This window comes from Falco biarmicus, chromosome 3 (assembly GCF_023638135.1).
Source record: "Falco biarmicus isolate bFalBia1 chromosome 3, bFalBia1.pri, whole genome shotgun sequence".
Classification (NCBI taxonomy): Eukaryota; Metazoa; Chordata; class Aves; order Falconiformes; family Falconidae; genus Falco; species Falco biarmicus.
In genome coordinates this window covers 39,422,834-39,445,722 of record NC_079290.1, presented here as the reverse complement: position 1 = coordinate 39,445,722, position 22,889 = coordinate 39,422,834, and positions in this window count along the sequence as shown.

The window sequence follows — 22,889 nt, the reverse complement described above, 5'->3', positions numbered from 1 at the left end:
TCAATACTGAGACATCTTTTTCCTCTTCAGAACCCAAACTCTCTATGTGTACATAAATGTTGAAAAATATTAATTATTTTCCCTAATTCAGTATTAATATATGATAGTTCTATTCAGTCTGGCTGAGCTCCATAGCAGCCCTCACAGTGCTATGCTTTGTATTGGTAGCTAGAAAGGTGGTGATAACACACACACCAGTGTTCTGACTACTGCTGAGCAGCACTCACACAGCATCAAGGCTGGCCCTCCAACCTTCCCCACCCCTCACCAGTAGGTTAGGGGTGAGCAAGATTGGGAGGACATATAGCCAGGACAGCTGACCCAGACTAACCAACAGGATTTTCCATACCATATGACGTCTGCTCAGATATAAAAGCTAAGAGAAAGGAAAAGGAAGGGGAGGCATTCATTATTTATGACGTTTACCTTCCAGAGCAGCTGCTACGTGTGCTGAAGCCCTGCTTTTGTTGAAGTGGCCAAACGTCACCTGCTGATGGGAAGTAGAGAATAACATCTTATGTTTTCCTTTTCTTTCACATGAGCGACTTATGCTGTTGCTCCATTAAACTGCTTTTATCAAGATAACTTTTATTCATCTTATTTTCTCCTGCCCTGTTCTGCTAGGGAGGGGTGATAGAGCGGATTGGTGGGTGCCTGGCATCCAGCTACAGTAAACTCACCACAGATACAATCTATACTATTAAAAGTTTGCCCTGAAAAATATTCCACATATCATTGCTGGAGCCAGATAATACCTAAGGAAAGGCTGGTCATCAAGTGTTCTTGCTTTCCTTTTGAAAGGGAGACTGCTCGTTTCCTCTGCCCCTCCATACCAGCCATAAATCTGCCACACAGTAAAGCCCACCCTGCCCTGGCAGCCAGACAATCCACACTGTGGGGTATGTGTTGGGAGACTTTCCATGTCGATGGTAACATCTGCTAGAAGATTGTAAATGGCCTACAGTAAAAGCAGGGGAAAACTCAAACACCACTTTGTTTGGCCAAGGATTTTGTCAGCCTTCCTATCAGCTGCAACAGCGTTTGTGCTGTTTGTGGGCAGCTAATGATAGCTCCCGTTGGTACGTTCATTTGTACAGAACTCCTGCACTTAAATCAGTATTGGGTAAATACTTTAAGAATAAAGAGATGGGGACTGTCAAGGCAAGTAACAGGTTTACTTTTGCTTTTCAAATATTGTTGGGTCAGTGAAACAGCATGTTAAATACCTCTTTCTGAATATTTTATGTTACTGCTTCAGAAGACAGTGATAATTATAGAAAGCCTGGAGCTACCAATGACCATTACCATCTCAGCATTTCAGCTAGTTTCACAATGACTGATCTAATAAAATCAAGTCTGTCAGAAGTATTTCTGAGGAAAGCATGGACCAGACATGTTTTCAGGTAACACTTCCCATCCACATACAAACAGTTCCTTCATCATGAAAGGATTTTTTATACAGCTAGCTATTTGTATATATTTTAGCTTTCATGTATGTATGTGTATATGTATTATAGATTTTAAACATAGTCTGAGAAATATTTCTACACCTCGAGGAAGGCACACATTTTATACCAGAAGATGTGAAGTACTAAATAAAACACTCAAATAAGTTAGCCTGGGTTCACTCGGAAATATGTGAGGGATGAGCCTGATCCTGGAACTTATGTGAAGTTTGTTGATGAAGGCAATGAAAAATATTCCATTCATTTTTCAGAGTACTTTTCACAAGGCTTTTCAAGTGTGTTGTCCTTAGACCCATAATGCAATAATTATGGTGCGAAGCATACTCTTGGTTTTGCTCTAAATTTATAGATTTAGATGTGAAGAAGTCAGGAGAGAAAATTATTCAGAATGGTTTACTAAACACTTCTAAGCTGCAATCATTTTTTCTATTTATATCCAGAACTGTATACCTCTGCTTATAAATGTTCCCAATAAATTCCAATGTCAGGATCTGATTATGAATGTTAAGTTCATCCAATGGATTTTGGATTGAGCCCAAAAGCCAGATCAATGGTTGGAACAGTCATACACATGCAGCAGATCTTTCTTACTAGTGATATCACACATCAACTGAAATTATGAAAAATTACAATTTTATATATTAATATGCTGAATACCCGTCTAGAAAACATCCACATTACAGTGACTGACTCGGACTTTTCCCTGGAGTTTTACCTGTTTCAGAGATAAGGGGGTTGCAGATAAGCTAATGACCAATCACCTTCTGACTGAATTGTCCAAGTGTAGATGGAGCAGAAGGAGCCTGTGATGTGTTACAACTTGAAAGGACAGCAAGTGTCCATGGTTGCTGTTTTTAAAGAAAACAGGAAAACATGCAAAACTGTATGGCACTGCTTCCCCCTGCTCCTGGCCCTGGTCACTTGGGCTCCTCCACAGCAGTCCCTGCAGATCCCTTTTTTGCTGGACGTAAAAACAAATTATGCAGAAATTCCTGAGAGTATCCTTTGTGAAGGTTGTGTTGGCTGGTTTCACCAAACCACTGAATACCCAAAGACTTCTGACATCCAACTCAAGAACCCAAAATGGGGGTAAGGGGGTAAAATTATTTCAGCTGTTATGCACAGATTGGACCAGCCAACCTCCCAGTCTGTCTGTCCTCAAATTACACAGACATCTTTAAAACTGATGTTGCAGGAGGTTGAACAACTCCTAAAAGGAAAAATGACCTCTGATTAGTAGGAAGCAGCACAAGCCAAGCTAAAAATGAGAGGGCTAAGGGGTAGACAACAGAACACAATTAATAAAAAAGGGGAGTAGCAGAAAGGAGGGATGAAAGCATGAGTGTGTTGGTCTGAACTCCGTGTACAAGGACAGGGAGCTACTAGACTGCCTCTCAAGGGGAGAAGGTGGCCATCTAATGCAGCGAAAATGATTTATAGGAAAGTGGTTTGCATAAAAGGAGGAGACAAATATGGAGATGAAGATCAAAGGGAAAGGTAAGGTAGAGTTTAGCTGGAAATTTAATGACTCAACATGTAGCTGTACATTTTGCATACAATATCTATTTTTTTCCCAGATATTCAGTGAGAAGGACAGTTCTATATAAACTAAGTGCTTCACAAAACTGGTTCTTATCACAGTCTTTCTCTCAAGGTTACTTCAATAGAGCGTTTTTTTCATGCTTTACAATGTAAAAACAATAATGAAGTCTGTCCAAGCAAAAGGAATCTCAGGAATTACAAGATATTAACAAAAATAAAAGATTTTATCAAGAGAGTTTACAAAAAAATAAATCCAGAAAGCAGCAACTATTTTGTAACTTAAAACAAAATAAATCTCTACTTACAGTGAATTCTTTTTTCTAAGACAGACTTCCTTTAAAAATACAATCATGTTAAAGTAACAAGACTCTTCTTTGTGTCTTTATAAATGTAAGGGAAATATGAGTTCCTCATATTGCTAGCTTTAAGAATATTACGTGAGCTAATAACTCATGTATTTGAAATGGTTTTTATAATTCAAGAAAGTCAAGTGTTTGTCTACAATTTTAAAAATGGAGATACCTTTCATCATGGCTGGAATGTAACTTATGAGCACCAAATCAAGAAGTTATCACTGTCATGGACTTCTGTCATAATTTTCTCTTCAGTAAAAAAAGGCTAGATTGTTTTTGCCTCCTTTCTCTCTCTCTGCTACTCAAATTGCAGGTTCCTTGACGAAGGCAGTCTATCTTGCTATTTGTCTGTGCAGTGCCAAGCAGAGTAGAATTTAACCTCACCTGGAGCTTCTAAAATAAATAAAAATTATTGAGAAGAAAACCATGAAGCTGATGTTCAAATCTGTCCACAAATGCCATGTTCAAAAGAGCTGTGAATGTCAAATATTTACTCAGCATATTCCAGAAAAATCAGAATAAACCCATTGTGCTATGTAATATTAGGATCAAAAAAACCCTCCTGCTAAGAATGGGTCCTTAGTAGAGACATAAGGATCCATTACTTTTCTTCACTGTCATAGTCTGGAATCATTCCTAATCCCAAATCATAAAATTTTATTATTATCATATTTTTAGATGTTACCCACCTCAGCATATTTTCAACATAATTATGAGTTGTGAGACTGGTATTTTAACATGAAGTATATCTATATAATTGAAATCTGTACCTCTGAGCTCAATTTTCAACTCCTAAATTGAGCTACAAACCTCTATGGTATTGTTTATGGAAAATTCCATATGTTTTTCGGACTTTTGACCTAGATTCCTTAATGTTCTCTGAACAAGAACTTCCAAGACTTTACCAAGAGACTTGTTAGGGAAAAAACACAGGAAATAATTAAAATATATATATATATTCACTGCTTTGTTTTCTGAAGTTAAAGATCTTGTAATACAGAGGAAAATTAATTTCTGCCAAAACATTGCCACTGTACAGAACAGCCATCTGTAAGGTGATAGGTACCAGTATCTTATTGTTATAAAAGTAACACAGGAACTCAAATAAACAGCAATTGCAGCTAAAGGAAGTGAGGAAGTTATTGATAAATTAATTGACCTATATGAGTAATTTTATACACAAGTGGCAGTAAAGACATGCAATCACCAAGAAAACCTAATAGTTTATAGGATTCCTTTTCTTTATCTTGCTGGAATCCTCAAAATAATTTTTCTATGAAGGACAAAGACAAAGATAAAATCAGGGTCAGAGTATAATAAATGCATATTAGTTTATAATGTACTGCTTAGTGGTTTCAGCCAACGGTAGCAGCAGGGCTTAGAGCCTTGTGAATTATTATCAAAAAGGGTTAGCTTTTCTGCTGAATATGTGCATGAATATGCAGTGATACAAAGCTGGAGAAAAATCTAGAAGTCTCTGATCTCAGGTTACTAGAGTTCTTTTCTTTAAAGACTTACTTGACCTTACGATGGCATGTCAGCAAATTAGATTTAGGTAATGCTGTTCCCAAGAGCTCTAATTATGGCTTATATGTATATTCTGCAATTCATTAAAAAAACATGCATTATAACAGCCTTACTGTATACTAATTTGCATACACATCAAAATAGAATCTGAAAAAACAGAATTTACAGAATGACTTTAATTTTTCTGAAGCATTTAGATGTTTCATAAATACTCGTAACTATTATTCATTGTTGACATGCATTTCTTGAACTGTCTGAGGAAGTGTAATTTACATTTGGTTTTGGAAGTGGCCAGCACAGATAACTAGTCTGCCCAAGAACGTCTACTAATATAAAATATAATTCTTTTAAAAAAATAACTGCACAGATTGCCCTGGATGTGACATCTATGGAGGACATCGAGAATACAGTAATGAGAATGGCTTATGCTTGCTATTCCTCATTCACACTGAAAACTTGTCATAAAAATGGATTACCTGCAGTTCTGTGCTGTTTGCAGTTCTTGTCTGGTCATGGTAATAAAACATCAGAAGTTTAACTTTTAATATACCCTGTGAAATACAGTAGCATATAAATATGTGTGGATATAAAAATATTTGCTACTTCAACCTCTTCTCTTTTTACTATGCATCTACCAGGCTGGCAAATCAACATCACTTGTGATGTTGCCTACCACTTTCTGGTTTCTGGCAACAACATTACATGCTTGCAAGGACCACTGACATCTTCATTGACACATGAAAAGAGCCCTACAGAAGGTGATAAACACCTTGGGTTGCTGACAATCCCCAGACCTGGGTTTACCTGGCTGATGTCGGTGGTATGTGTATTAGTGACCTAGCTGCACATCACTTTTATTAACTCAAGAGGAAGATTTGCAAGCTGCTAAGTTTCTTTTAGTGATGCCATAATGCGATGTCAGTTCCTGGCTTACAGTGACCACAAGGAGACCCTCAGCACCTTGTAAAGATAACTTTGTATTCTGCTAATTTGCTAACAGGAGTTCAGTATTCAGGACTGAGCCAAATCAAACCAAGGAATTTGAGGATACAAGCTAAAAATATTCAAGAGAGATGCTGCACCAATACATCTTAACTCACATGGACCTAGACTTGATTGGCCATACCTTAACAGCTACTTCAAAGCTGATGGAAAGGACTGAGGGACTGGGAGGAAAGCCCTATATCTCTATATATCTATGTACAAGTGTACTTTACCAAGGTTTGTGAGTTAGGATGCTTCTCTCACTTTTAGTGTATTACCTGGGGGTGGTCTAGTAAAGACAGTTATGTTTATGGACTGACACCACATTTACTTGAAAGAGTGTTGAATTAATATTATTAAGACTGGGAATGAGCCCATAACTATGAAAATCTACATTTTGCCTGTCTTCAAAATGCCTTACAGTTACTGAGTTTTCTGAGCAAATCAGTTCAAAAGTAACTTGCCTGAATAACCTCAAACTTTTTTTTTTTTAAAAAAAAGGGTAAGAAAAAAAGACACAAGAGCAAAGCCAAAAACGTCAGAGCTTTTCTGTGGCAGTTAAACAAAAGCAGTGCAAATTTATGTCAATGATAGAAAAAGCGCTGCAACATTATCCTATAGAACCATTGCCTTAATGTAAAAGTTTGTGTAATCCTTCTAAAAATGTCATTGGAAGAGAATTTGTCACTCCAAACTGTAGTTACATTTACAGTAGAATATTTGTACCAAGCTGGTTGCTGAAATACATCTATTTTGATTCCTCAGTAAAGAAAGGAAAGGCAAGAAGCTCTAGCCTGTATTTACCATGGCACAGACTCAAGACAAGCCTTAAAATTAGTTTTCGGTGTCCAAACAGTGTGGTTTCCCCATCAAAAGGTTATTTGTTATAAAAGAGCTTTATTTGGCAAAACATTGGGAACATTCACTTTTTAATTAGAGCAGAAACTTCTGAGCAGTCTGAGGCCAGAATTATGGCATTTTATAATGCTTTTTTTTCTGATTATAAAAGAAACAACAAGTGCAGCAGAATCTATTTCATCCCCTGAGAATTCCCTATAGGTCAGTTACACTATGAAAAAATAAACCAAAAACTGTAACACTGAGTACACTTTCTTAATGTCTTGAGGACTTGTTTAAAATGTGTGGAGCTTAGCTACTGGTGTTTTTTCTTTGTTTACCCTCATAGTGCTAGAAATTTTTAAAATACATTCATTAATTTTCTTTTCCAGTACACACATAGCCTTATTTTTAACTCAATGTTTATTTGGAGTGGTTTTGCCTTTAATTTTATTAGCTAAGTGCAAGGGGGTCAAATGTCAGTTTAAGTGTCTTTTTTGTACCGTCCTTGAAGTAATGGGAGCTTTTGTTTTACTGGATATTTTAAATAATCCTTTCTGCTCCCAACTAGAATTTGTGCTGAGTGATTGCAAATGTTTAGTAAAACAAATTCAGATCTAGTTGATGGACTGTGAAAATTGTATCCAAACGTCCCAAATTAATACATGAGCAAATGAAATAGTTGACATTTTTTAAAATATACTAGATTAAACTAGATGTACTTTTTCTAAAAAATTGAGGTAAAATTACCTTCAGTTTTTAGACACAACGAATTACGTTCTGCTTGTCATTTCACCTGATAAGGTCCAGTAAGCCCATTAATTAAAACAGCCACAGAGCATCTGCAGCAATTTTGAATGAGTGCAAGGTCAAAATTGCCTGTCCTTATAGATAAGTAGTTTCCTGAGAAGGTCGAGGGGTTTGTTACCATTCCTCTGCAGATTGAGAGTTTGCTCTCTCACAAGTGGGATTAGATGCAATGGTGGTTGTCTGTACTGTTTATTTTTAGATTTTGAGGGTAATAAAAGTTCTGCTTTAAACAGCCCCGTGCCTGAGAGTGTAACATTTTGCAAACCATCTAGGGGAGGTTCAATTGTAATTCTCCAACTTTTGAGAGGTGTATCTGTCTAAAAACTACCATTGATCACTGCAGGCTGGGCTGCTCGGAAGATTTGTTTGAGTCTTCATACTGAAACTAAAGAACTTTTATCTTAGCTTTAGTTTTACCAGCTTTCTAAGAGATATCTGTAGCTTTGGGCATTTCTGAAATAAAATACAGTAAAACTACCAAAAAGCTGATTTGTTTTGCAGTATGAAAAAAAAACACTGATCTTGCTTGAAATTCATTTTGTTTAACATGAAAGAAATTAAAAGACAAAATCCCATGAAAAACCTGCCATAACAATTTTCTAGAATAACTGAAGTAGAAATAAATTTAAAGGAAGGTTTTAAAATAATAGGATAGATTGACCAATTCCCATGGAACCATCCATCATGCCTAAAGAGTTTGGCTTATGTAATTGAAAGCCGGTTTTGGGAGAGGCACAAAAACGTCCCTTTGAGCAGAGATAATAGAATTAATCAAGGCAATTTGCAAATGAATCAACCTGAAACACTACTGGAAAGGAAAAATATATCTAAATGTTCTTCAGCTGATGAGAGTTTTAAGGCTCTCTTATCAGGAAAGATGTGTAACTGAGCTTTTCACCAACCCTTCAAAACAGAAATGTAACAAAGAATATTCTTATACCACTGTTTACGTCTGCATTAGACTAATATCTTGAATAGCATCCACAGTGAACAGGTTTCAGCAGAACTAGAAAAGCTAGAAAGAAAACATACTCAATGCTTTCAACTGGCTGAACAGAAATTATGTAAACTAGGACTCTTCAGCTGGGAAAAGACAGTTGAGGAAAGCTCTTAGAGAGTTCCATTAAAATGAAAGATGACTACAACTTTTAGAGGCAAAAAGAAAGAGGCATGCAAAGAAATTCATTTCCAAACAAAAGAATTAAACCATGGGACTCAATACCACAGGATGCTGCGGAGGCCAAAATTATAAATAGCTTCGAAAAAGGACCAGACCACTTTCATAAAGGATAGGTCCATTGGTAACTATTAAGCGTGACGGTCTGTACCCACCCTCTGACACGTCTTTAAAATACTGACTACTAGGAGCTCAGAGACAGTGGTGAGGGACCATTTTAGAGAAACTAAGGAGACAATGCATGGAAAAACAAGTCAGCTGAGATCATAATTACAGAATCAGGATACTGTATGGCAATATCACAGGCTCAAACAGTGCCCACTGGCCTATAAAGGCAGTTAAGAACATATAAGGACCCAAGGCAACAGAAATGCAATCATGTTCTGCTACTCATCATAAATGCATTCCTGCCAAGTATGACAGTTAGTGATATGAGAGATAGCAAAGCAAATGTCATGAGAAAAAATGCAGAGATCATCCTCTGCAATATAAGATCTTTTCCACTCCCTTACTTCAAACTTGTTTTTATGAGGATTATGACATTTTCAGAAATGCTCAAAACAGCCATGACTTTCTGTAAAAGTCTCTTCCTTCTCCAAAGCAGGATTCACAGTCTGCCTCAGATCCATAGGTCTTTAGTCCTTTCCCTTCTGAAGAGCTGACAGACTGGCATATTCTTCTTACTGAGTTCTTCAGTCCTGGCCAACAGTAAATGTTTCAGTTACCCCATGACGGAGCTTTGTTGCCATGTAATTTGCTTTGACAACAACAGCATATAGCATGGTTAGGTGATGGGAAGCATGCCCCAGGAAAAGAATTTCTTCCCTTCAGGTGGACCTAATAGCAGCCTTCCAACACATACAAGGAGATCAACAGGAAGATGGAACAAGGCCCTCTCCAGCGGTGCATGACTGGAGCATGAGAGAGAATGAGCACAAGCTAAAACAGTAAAGCCACAGACTAAGCATAAAGAAAAAAAAATTCACAGTATGGACAGTCAAGCTATGAAGCAGGTTGCCCAGCAAGGTTGTGCAGTCTCCATCTCTGGGAATTTTCAAGACCTAAATGGTTAAAGCCCTAATCTGATCTTACAAATGACCCTGCTTTGAGCTAGAGACTGGACTAGAGGTGTCCTGTGGTTTTTTCCAGCCTGAATTCTCCAGGATCCTGTGTTGGCACTCTCATTAATCTGATGTACACTCATAATCCATAAAAATTACTGTAATAAGTTCAGGAAACACACAAGATTTAAAACCAACACATAATTTAAATACTCGGAGATTGTATATTTTCTTGTTGGGCACACTTCAGAATAAGTAAGTGGCTCAGGGATGTTTTCAATTGTAGATGCTTTCCAAGAGGTAAAGGATGGAAAAAATAAATAGTTGGGGAGGAAACAGCAAAACCAGTAAGGCAAAGGATACAATGTGATGTTACTGCACTCCTTTCACTCCAGTACTCCCCCTGCTCTGAAGAACAGTTTCATTGTGGCTCAGTCATGGATGTCTCAACCTATGGATGATTAATGAAGAAATTTTGCGGTTCTGGAGATACCAAAGAAGAATGCTTGTAGCTGAAGGTATAGCAAAAAGTGTTGGCAGAGTTTATTCTGGTAGAAATAGTCTTTAATTTGGCATAAATAATAAATTATAAATATACATTCAGTATAAATAACGAGCACAGTTTCCCTTTGCTGCTGAAGGTCACAGTAGAAAAGTTTAGGGGAGTGTCTTTCAAGAAGAAAGTGTTATGAAAACCTTACTTCCTAGAAACCATCATGGTGGATAGTGTGGATAAGACAGGTGTATGATGCAGGGTCTTCTTAGTCCATCTGTCAGTAGTCCATGATTTTCTCAGTCTTAGTCATAGCACCTTCCATAATACCAAAACTCCCTATGCTCTCTATCAAATGTCTTAGGGACTGTAAAGGGATTTTGTGTCAAAATCTTCTCTATAGTTACAGTGGAAACTGTCTCTTGAAACAGCTTGCATTCTCTAAGGAGATCCCACTAGGAAACAGGCAGCTCAGCATTGTCTAAGACAGACACGTCCCATGTGAACTTAAAAGAACTGCTTTGACACACCAGAGTCTTTGCAAGCAGTAGAAGGCGGCCTACATCCATGTTTTCTGTCTGTTATAGAGGGGATACATCATGGTCTATGTACCCATGACTGAGAATAACAGTGCTCATGTTTATTAGTACAAGTTCTTTTTCTTAAAGACTATTATTTTCTCCACAAGCAGCTTAACAAATAATACCATGCATATTTTACAAGGCCCCTGAACAAAGTATGTTCAAGTACCCCAGTATGTGTTATTAGAGGAGACGGATACATTAAAAATCATCTCCATTCCCTTTGTCTCTGACTACTTTTTCCTACTCTACATCTCAAGTGTGTCATACCAGTCAAGCCCACAGAATTGTTCATGAGATCGCTTTGTATGTGGATCAAGAAAATTATTTAGATTAAAAATCATGCTCCAAAACCCAGGGTTATTTTAGTCTGACAGGAGGGAGATGGAAATTTTATTGCAAATGTTTGAATAACTGGTAAATTCCATACCAATATTCCTTCGCAGTGCTGCTTTGTTCCTTATTTTGCATCTAGATACTTCCTACAAGAAATGGCTAGGTACAAGTTTATATTGATATAGTATTACAGTCTGTTGGACCTTAGTTTGCCACAGACATTGCTAAAAAAGTTGCTGTTTTTTCCTGGGGAAAAGCTGGAGTTTCTAGCTTTTAAATGCCTATAACCGACAAACATCATGACCTCTAAAAAGTAAATGTATATATTTTTTAATTTGAATACTACAAACAGAAATAGACCATAAAATTAACTGACTAATTTTAATATTAAACATTGAACAGGGAAATACAATCTGGACACAGACATTTTCCATACTGATATAATAAAATATGCCTCAGCTCACAGAAGAAAAAATTATTTTTTATTCATTATGCTATTTTATAGTCTGGATGTATGAAAGATGACAACATACTGTCATTCAATGTTTATAGTAATTAGCTGGTAACGTGAAATTAAAAACTAGTAGTAGACTGCCAGCTCTGCCTACAGGGGACTTCTCTGGGACAGCAGTGCACACCATGATGCATATCCTCAGACGACTCTTGGACAGTGCATCAGGAAAATCTTATTTACTTCTGACATTTTAAGGCACACATATAGGACTCAATAAAGCAAAGGAGACAGTATAGTAAGATATTAGAACGAGTTTGAGAGTTAATTTGATAAAGATTGAATATTTAACTGGGAAAGCCAAGTCAAATCATACCTCAAACATTTACAGAACATAAAGAATTACATTAAATAAGAGTTTGGACACACATTAAGCAAAAAGAAGTTTCCCAGCCTCTATGTTAGTCTGATAGCTACGGCTGGATCCTCTCAGATTGTATAATCACATGAGTACGGGATTGCCACACTGGTTTGTTCAAACCTGTCACCATCAGTTCAGGCAACACTGAGGCAGATGATTTTTCTTATTTAAGTAAAACTTGATTTCTTCAGGATCATTTATCATTTAAAATCATTTTTTGGACAGCAAAAGTGAAATCCCACATATAAACACAAAAGGCAATCCGAAAGTATATATTATGTACTATATCAGCTTGCACTAGAATAATATAAAACAAACAGGAATGGATTTCTGAAGCGAGAGATTTATTTCCCTGCTTTCACACAGCAGTGTGGAATTCTTACCTTCATATTTTTTATATGGAAGATAGTGTTTACTTAGTTTTATCTCAGTTTTTAACCTATCAGCTTTGAATTTTCAGCTGGCATCATCACTACTGAAGCGGTATAATGTTTATTAGAAATATCCATAAGATGTTCTGTGCGCCCAGTGATTTTGAGCTACGTGCTTAGTACATAGGTAATTGATAATAGTGGAACATTCTCAGAGTCTTTCAACTTGGATAGGATAATAAATATGTCACAATGCATCCTGAAGTGGAATATGGACCATATGGTGAGTTACTAAAAAAGTGCAGAAAAAATGCAAATGTGAGGTGTCAGTGATCACAGAAACATTGATTTCCTGGTGTTTCAGAAAACTCAGCTGCAGTAGATGGCTGTTACTTCAGGACGAGCATACACATTCTACTACCATCAAGTGCCACCTGCACCGAGCAGTGAAACAAGCAAATTGCAAGCTCAGGAAATCTGCCCAAGTAATCCATTTTATGGAATTAAATATGATTGCTCTTATAACCTGTGACCTTCATGCAGGGAGCACCTGCAAGACATTCCATGTGGAATCAATGGCTACAACACTGTGAGTTTATTAAGCCATCCTACTACAATGTCAGGACTGAAAAGCCACCACTGTACACAAAACATGGAAATATCACCCATTCTGAAGAAAAAGTATATTTATGGGCCTCTCCAGAAAAACAATACCTGGTTATTTTGATGCCAGCTAAGGAACATTTTAGGTTAACACCTGGAAAGTGTGCTCTAATTTTACTTTATTTTATGTGTTGCTCTATGCATGACCTGTTTTCTACTGTCCCCTGAGCTAGCTTCTAGCCCAGCCTGAGTGTTCTTAGAAGAGAATCTATTCAACAATTTACTACAAAGCCAGTGTCAAAAGCTGGCATTTCTGTCGGTTTACACATTCTGATTCCTAGGTAAGTGGAAAATGCAGATTGAGAACATTTTAAGGATATCTCCAAAAGACATATTTTGAGTCCTATTTCTTCTGAAAGCTGGTGTTAGGTTTCATTTCCTTCCTGTGGGTCACCAAAAAGAGGAGTCTGAGCCAAAGAGGAACCTGGCCATAACAAAACTTGCTGATAAACATGGTAGCAAGACATTACAAAGGTCACCAACTCTGCAAAGTCAGCATAACCTTCCACCTATTGATTCTGCAAATCAAGAAACTCACAAACTGCTGCAAGTAAATCCAAATCCTATAAATATCAGGAATACGAAGGTTCCAGTAAATAATTCCTGTCAGAGTCAAGTCTATAAACAACTTATTAAAACATGTCAAACTGTCAGACATCCTTTATATTTTCAGTACCCTTTCCAGTATAGGAGATAAAACAAGGACTTGCTGTTATTACCCTACAGAATACTGCTGGACATGCTGGTGCCTTTCCAAAGACCCTTAAGAACTTTGGACAAAAAGGAAGGATCTGGCAAATTTCTTTACAAAAACTCATCTCTCTGGCACGCTACCCAAAGACCATAAAGTTGGAAAAGTTATGATCCTCTAAGCAAGCAAGCAGTCAATTCTACCATCCAGCAGTCGATATATTTGACTGTATAGAGCTTGTTACAGCTTGTTATAGGGCTTCCTCCTCAACCAACACAAAACAGTCTTGGAAACAGCTGTCCCAACAGAGCAAGCAGAGACCAGATATAGTAACAGTAGCTCTGGTAAGGTTTTAGCCCAGTTCACCTTTACTGAAGTCAGCTACTGAAAGTTGCATTTATCACATTCAATCGGCAACCTTTGCAGGCAGAAATCTCTGCCAGTTAAGCTTATTTTTATGTTATGAAATATCCTTAATTTCCACACATCTCTTACACTGTTGAACAAAGTGCCCAGCAATAGAATATCTGCAGGCTTAAATAAAATTTCTGAATTAAGGACTCCCCTATGACTCACTACTACTCAATCAGCAATACTCTACCAACAATATCCTACAAGTTTAGGTCTGCAAAAGACTTTGCACTTGCAATCAAATCTGACACCTGCTCTGAGGTCAGAAGACATTTCACTATGATCCTCAGAGCATGAGAATGTATCTATCCTAACAGACAAATTAGACCAGGGAAAGCTCAGCCCTGAAGAGAAGTCACATTGGTGAGCTCACATCTCCATGGAAAATCCTCTTCCCCTCCAAGGACAGTATGGCTACATCTACCCTACCTTTTGGGAATGGCCTGTTAGGAATAGCCACAGGAGTAGTGCAAGAATATCCAGGCATCTATCTGTTAGCTAGCAGGCAAAGCTCTAGCTGGGAGGTGCTAAGCTGTGCCCGTGAGTTCACAAAAAATTAAATAGCAAAGACAGTTGTGATCCAGTGCTTGATTCCATGCTTCAGCCCTGTTTTATTCCACAGCATGCATGTAGGCTTAGAGTCCAACTTCATAGTTTGGACACTAAAACCGCCAGAACAGGAAGAAAATCGTAGACAGTTAAAAAAGACAAAAACTGATAGGAAGTCATAAAAAGTTGCAAAATGTTTTTCAGGAATGCAAATTAAATTCCTGAATCAGAGGATAATTAAGGTTGGAAGAGACTTTAGGTGGCCATCTAGGCCAGCCCCCTGCTGTCAGCAGGGTCAGCATTGAACAAGGACCAGGTTAGGGTTGCCTGCTTGAAGTGCATTGGAATCTGACTGAAAGCTGCTCACAGCTGCCAAATGCATTTTGAGAACAAGCAAAATAACAAGAGCTCAGACCTACCCATTAGAAGGTAATGAGAACTACCCGGGGTAGCACTGTATGTACCCTGAAGATTTTAAAATAAGGATTTGTCCTATCTACAGAAGAGAACTGCTCATCTGTTTGATATAACAGCCTTCATACATAGTTGATCCCCCCTGAAATAAATAGCTCTTTGAGAGTAATAAGCAGTGCATTAAACTCAAATCCAATTCCTTGGCTTTCAATACTATTGAGCATTCTGCCATCCAAATATTATACGTGAAGCAGCTGCACTATAAGAGTGCCAGAAATTTATGGTCAATAAAGATCTGCCACTCGAGGCTAACATAAACGAAGAACAAGCCATCTGCCTAAAATCCAGAAAACAGCTTTAAATATGCGTCTCATCTTTGGGCAGAACATAAAGATCTTACATCCTAATGGCATTTAGTATAAGTATCCAGTATTACCCTAAGTAAGAAATTAAGTTTTAATCCCACATAGTAATGCCAGATTTTATCTTACTTTGGCAATAAAGGTCTATCTAAACTAATTTGCAGCCAAAAAAGTCATGGAAGGTTGTACATATCTTCTGCTTAAGCAGGGATAACTTTTTGAAGAGAACTTCAGGGAACTTAATAATTCATATAATTAAACAACTCTGGAATGTACAGTGATGTAAGGAACATCAAAGAAATTCATCAGCCATCCCAGAGTCCACAGTAGGTATTCTGTGAATAAGGAGTGTGTTGCTGCTTTGAATGCCTATTGTAAGAAAGAAAGAAAGAGAATGTTGGTACATAATGCTATAAGTAACTGTTATTTTACAACTTATTGGGTATTTCCAATTTATATATAAGGGGGTTTTTATCATTTCTGCATTTACAAGCTAGGAGTTCTGTAGGCAATGGATCTACCATTTTCATAAAGCTTACTCTAAAATGAATCAAAAACACATGACAAAAAATTTCTATCATTTCTGTCAGAGATACTGAAAGCAAGGACAAAAAGAGAATCTGTAAGAACTGTATTCAACCTGTGGAATTCAAAGGCCCTCTTAAAAAGTTAAACCCAGAAGGACTAGTCTTCTATTTTGTTACCAGGAATTTTGGAACAATATTGCTTTTTCAATGAAAAAATAACTTCAATGCTTCTACAGAAATGTGAGTAGGATAATCATTTCCATCAAATCCTTTTTAATGATTCACATTTTACGAATAAATCTTAAGAAGTTACAGTTGCAATAAAAAAGGTATGCATTACAAAAAAGATAAAGCAAACTATATCCTGGAGCTATGTGTGAGGATGCTGAACTCTTTTGTTTAATGTAACTTTTGTTCTCAACGATGCCTATGCTTTGGAAATGTAAATTATCCATAGTATTCAGATCTTCTTATGAACTTATAACTATGAAATGCCTCTTAATTAGGGATTAGCAATATATAGATATGTGAACATTCACCCGTACAATGAAGCAATATTCCTGCATGAAAATAAGCTATATTTTCAGAATTTTCAGAAGCTATATATTTTCAGAAAGTACCTTGAAAGGTTACTTTGGAACTTTTATCAGAGATTTTTATTTTCTTCATAAAAAGGTGGTTTTTTAAATTATTTTTTACTATACCTTATACAGAACATAGGGTGTAGTTATCAGTTACTATAAACAATTGTGTAATTCTGTCCCTGGTGCAATCAGTGTAACATGCGCTACGTTTTCTATAAAAATTTCCTAACATATTTTTTGTACTCATCAGGAACACCACAGGGGCTTTTTCGTAATTGTTTTAACATGGCAAGAAGAAAAAGGCCACATGGCCATCTAGTGTTTACTGTGAGAAATGCAAGTGATCAACAACAAAAGATTACTTCCCATTTGGCAATGACTTCCGCAGGTATTTACAAGTGAAAACGTTTTCAGGCAGCACCTTGTTTCTGCAAAGCTGAAACCTGAAATTCTGGCTGTAGCACTGAAAAAAATAGTAAACATGCTCATTTTGCAGCTTCAGTTATTCCTGCTAACTGTATCCTGGCATCTAGACTTTTGTCACACACCCATCAACACGGAGCAAAGATACTGGGGCATGCAGCTAAGATTTCCAAATCCTCTCTGAGGCACAAAGTGAATACACTGAATTTTGGTGGCAGTCAAGTGTCTAACTCCATTTGGTTATGTAAATAATACAAGCTGATATGCTGATACCCCAAACTACTATTCAAAGCCAAATAAAGATTTCTTGCCTTCTTATATGCACAGGCCCTCCGAAGCCCACTGCTATCTCCAAACTGCTCTGCAAGAGGGTTATATCAAGCAGCCTGGCAGCTCTCCACCACGCAAACACACCAGGCACACCCTCACACGTAGGGTCTGAGAACGTGCTGCACGTCTCAGGTCTGGTCTTGCTCTGAGGACAAATTCAAACCCACAGCAAAAAAGATAAAGACAGATGTAATAGGATTCTTCAGCTGCAATATAACCTGGTGCTGAACCAGAGGAAGTATTTACAGAAGATCCGTAAGTCAAAGCATGCTTACGGCTGTCAGTACGTGTCAGGGTGGAGTTATGATAAACAATTGTTATGATTGTATGATAATGTTTGCCTGTACGTTCTATAATGTATTCCGTGGGTAAAAAAAAGAATAATCACATTTCACCGCAAACAAAAGCAATTTTGTTTCACTTGAAGGCAAAAGGAATTTTATCATTGCTTTGGCCACATTACATTTCTTACGAAATGAACTCATTTGTGCTCCTATAGATTTATCATATTTTTCATCCTTCACAGAAATGTAGAAATGATCATAGACTCATAGAGTATATTAGGTTGGAAGAGACCTCCAGATATCATCTCTTCCAATCCCCATGACTAGCCAGAAAGAAGGGAGAAGCTCTTCTTCTGCCACCGCAGTACTCCCTGACAACTCAGGCTGAATCTTTTTTGCAAAATGACAATATTTTTACTAGACACTTTGTATTTCAGTATGCTCTGCCTGTCACCGTGTAGTTCTACATAGAAAGCAATGGTACTGATCAAATCTTTTAGGAAAATTTACAACCCTTCCCAGAAAAAGAAATATCTCATGAAAGCTACTTTTAATGCATCTGAAGATGCAAGAGACACAACTAAATGTCTCACCAGTACATGTTCATTAGGAATGGCCCTTTTGTGCATAGTGAGTTTTAATTAGCACTACCTTTGTCCCAGCAGGGAGTACTGCCAATGACAGCTGTGTTCACTAGCTTGCTGCCACTGGGTAAACATCGCCGTGTCTGCTACTGACGTGGATCTCTTCTGCACTCATAAATGTGGGTTCTTGTCCTACCCCTGCCTCATTTGTTAATTATGTCCACCAAGAATTGTTCCATCAAGCTTTACTTGAAGGTACTTCCAGCATAAAAATGGAAAAAATTAAATTACATTATAGCTAATGAGGGACCACCTGAGCCCTATAGCAATTTCTACAGGCATATGGGATCTGGTGGACTATTCAAGAATGTAGAAGAAATATCTGAGGTGATTTAATTCATTACAGAATTCCCTAGGTTCTCACTAAGTACTACACATAGACAGGTCACAGGGTTATCTTTTTCCTTTTTCCAGTGTACAATTAATGAGATGGCACACTGAGGAGTGGTTGGATTTAAATGTAAGAAGAGATGCCACATGCAAACATCCTGAAAGAATCCCAGATGGGTATTCCACAGGAAAAAACATCAGTGTAACCTGACAAAACAGCAGTCTGCAATCTAAGTAACGGGATTTACCCCAGATAAGAGAATATTACACTAAGCCAAAGGGGAAATCTTCTAGTAACTATCTCAGGGGTTGGAAACACATCCTCCAACACATTTAGCAAAAGATATGTCTAAGTCCTTGCAACATTTTAAAAAATCCAGTCATCCTATCATCCAAATTTTTTCCTGTTACATTTCAAAAGACAGAATCAGTCGTAAGAGAGCTGCAAAGAACAGTTCCTGTAAAGAAAATAGTAGGACTTGAATATGATGGGAGTACTACAAGCATTTCTGACTACATGCAGTGTGTCTAATGTATCCTCTAGCTCTTGACACTTCAGTGTCTAGATAAGGGATGGTATAGAAAGCATAGATAGCACTGTAGCTCTTTTCCAACAGAACCTTTTGGGCTGCCTTCCGATAAAACCACAGGAAAAGAGGAGGGACTGATGCCTCCTGTCTTACCTAGATCCCTTAATATAGATACAGTCCAAGGGCCTAAACTTGCTCCTGCTAAAAACTGCACCAGTTGTACCTTTTTTCCAGAAAACATTGAAATGAGAGACAAAATCCCCACCTTCACTGTAAAGGTAGAGGACAATGTTCATGGCAAAATTCTTTGTTTGGAGCAGAAAGCAGAGGACAAGCCCTTAGCTGGTTGCAACTACATCACTGACTAATGGAGGGCAAAAGGGGAGGGGTTTTTTGTGCAGTCTGCTATGGCTGTAGGACTCATCACACATGTACTGGCAGTCAAGTTCATGCCAGTTGCCAATCCTGCCTATATCCATACATCTAAACTTAAAAGGCAATGAAATGAAGATCTCTGTACCAACACCCCAAAGTGCCTCACCGGTGCTGCCAAAACTCCTTGCATTTGTCAGATGCAAACTCCTGGGATTCCTCAAGCCCACACTGCAAGTGGGGCACAAGGGATGGTGACATCACAGGCCACGAAGAAGAAAACTGTTTTGAATAGTTGTACTGGAGTGTGTATGTATGAGCTCAAGTACAGAGAGAAGGCAAGTTCTCAGTCAAACAAGAACCCCTGCAACACACCCGATCACTACCATAGATGCAGCTCTGGTTCTCTTACTGTCCTCCTCTGCACTTTGATGAGAATAGTTCCATGTTCACATGGAAATACAGAAGTACACCTATAAAGAGATTAGTCAGAGCCAGGTGCTATTTTAATTGCTCTTCAAAAGGTTCCCTGCAGACACATTTAAAGAAAGACAGACCCTTCAACCATTAAAGGGTGCATCCTGGTCTTACCTCAGCTCCATATCTGACTCCTTTATTGCCACTGTACCAGAACAGTTCATAATGTCTCTATAATTCTCTGTACTATTCTGAGATAGGGAAGTATTTGCATATTTTCATCGTAGACAGGAGAGAGAGACATAGAGACATTGGATGAGACCCGTGGCAGAGGGGATAACTGGGTGAAAATCTTTGTAGTTGCAAGGCCCTGAGTGCTGTTCCTTTTCAGACTTCTGGTAAATATACACAGACTTGATTAGTATTGTGCTATGGTGTAAAATTCAGACATGAAAGTATACTTGTGAGAGTAATGAAATTATCTTCCACTTGCTCATTTGCTGAATTTCCTCCATTTTCCTCAGCAAGCATAAAGCTTTCAAAATCTTACTCCCAGCTTGACAGAAAGTTATTACATTGCATTTAGCTTCCTTAGTTGTTTCAAGTACTTCCTGATGCCTTTTGAACTGCTGTTTGATGCCATTTTGCAAATGAAATGGCTTGGGGGATTGGTAACAGGATAGGAGGCCTACACTGGCGGGTTTGCAGTGGCCATCTACCTCCTGTCAATACTGATTACGGTAATGTGTGGTTGCCTGTTGAAAACAAATTGGAATTCTGACTCTGCTTATTAATTGACAGCAACTGCATCAGAAACTACCCTGACAACTGATACCTAAGTTGTGATGCCTTCAATGAAATGGGTGAAAGAAGAAGTACCAGACTCCATTCTTAACCTTCTGGGACAGGGTTGGATCACGAGATAATTTGTGGAATTACATACTAGCCATAGTCAATGACCAAATAAGGAACTTCACTTTATAGGATTGTCAATCTATCACCTTTCAGGACCGTTAAGTTCACTTAAAAAAATTAACTTTAGCAGAAAAGGATGTTATTGCTTTTACTGAGGTCACTGAAAGGGTAATACCATTCTCAGTGATGCTAATGTGAAGGTACAGGGGTGAAATGAGTTAATTGCACTGTTACCACTCTATTATTGATTTATACTCTCCTGACATTTACAGAGAAATAAAATGGAGTTTACATTTTACACAGTCTCACAAAATATAAGCCACCGAAACTACTGTAGAGAGTTGGACTTCAGATTGCTAAAATTGTTAAAATTGCAAAGGAATTATATCAAGAAAGGGCATAATTTCTTCTCCAAGTTTTCTTCTGTGAAGCATTAAAACTATAATTAGGGATTTTGGATAAAAGCAGGGAAAGGGGATTAATCTACTGAGAGAGTTTACCAATAGCTATGTGCATATAGAAATGTTCTGCCTCTGACTAGCACAACTGTTGTAATTAAGGCCCACAAGAGTGATGCATAAATGTATTTCAGCTATAAATTTTACTCTACATATTTTTCAGTGTCAAAAAAATAAGATGAAAGATGAATATAACTGAATTGGTATAAATTTATCTGTTTGAACTCTGACAGTAACTCCAGAAGGTGTGAATAGCTGTTCTTCCCTTGAAAGAGCTCCTTTTACCAGCCTATTCAGTCTGGTAACTCAGTTTGGTCACTTTTGTTCATTCACAAGTCAGGATAAGAGACTTCTGGAGAACAAGATTTCTCAAGAAGCTTCATCTGAACTTTTCTTCAGTCATAGGGCTCATTTAAGATTCATGTTTCTGAATCCCCTTCCCTGTTTCATACAACATTATATGATGAAGGGTGTCAGGAAGTGATGCTCAAGTGGAGAAGTCTGAAATTCACTTAATAGTACAAATCTCCAGCCCCAAGGCTCAAACGCAACAGAAGAGGAATCTGGTGCTCACCAAGAGTTCAGATGCAACACAGATCCTGGAAAAGTAGGTAGCAGTGCACATGGTTCATATCAAGCACCTGAAAAATATATCATAGGTCTGCTTACATATATGTTCTGTATAGTTACCTGAAATCCTGCACTAGACCCATGGAGAAAGCAGTTTTATCTTTTAGGAGTCTGAGGCCTCTTTCCTTTATTGTGTGAGCAGCCTTCTCCCTAGAACTTCTGTTTGTCCCAACATGAGGAACATCTCATTACACTAGATACATGAATCAGGAACTAGAACACAGAGAGCTTAAAAAATTGGCAAAATATCACACAGTAAGTCTATTGAGAAAGCAGAGGAAGTAGTACATCTGTAAATGCATATAAATATATATAGATCATCCTATAAAGACAACTCAGCTGTTCCATGATAGTGGTAGCATAAACATTAGAGAAGCAGTTGTTCCCTAAGGACATCTTTCTCAGAGGAGCCAATGTATTCCACATTGGGGAGAGAAGTTCCTTTCCATGTGCTCTTTCCCAGCATGCCTCTTTTGGTGTGCATCTTCTATATTACAGACACAAACCAATAACTCTTAGAACAGCTATTTTGTAATGACTTTGATGCATTCCATTTCTTCTAACCAGCATGTCATCACCACTTAAATGGTCTTTCTGTTTCCTTTTCTCAGGGAAAGGCGGGCACTCTCAAATTCACTCATGTTAGCATGCTATCAAACTACACACAAATTTTCTAGAGAAAAAACAATCTGAGTACTTCACTAAAACATCCTACTCTCAGGCAAGCAAAACCATGCATTGATCTCTCCCATTCTTGAAAGAAAATGCTTGATTTGTACAAATCAGTATAAGGAAACACACTGGAAGTTAGCAAGTATTAATTTATATAGTGTGATATGATTTATGGATTGTGGTTATTTTTATGGTGACCTTGGCATTTTTCCTGGGGTTAGTGACTGAATTTTACAAGTGATTTAATAAGTAAATATATTGTCTCTTAGCAAT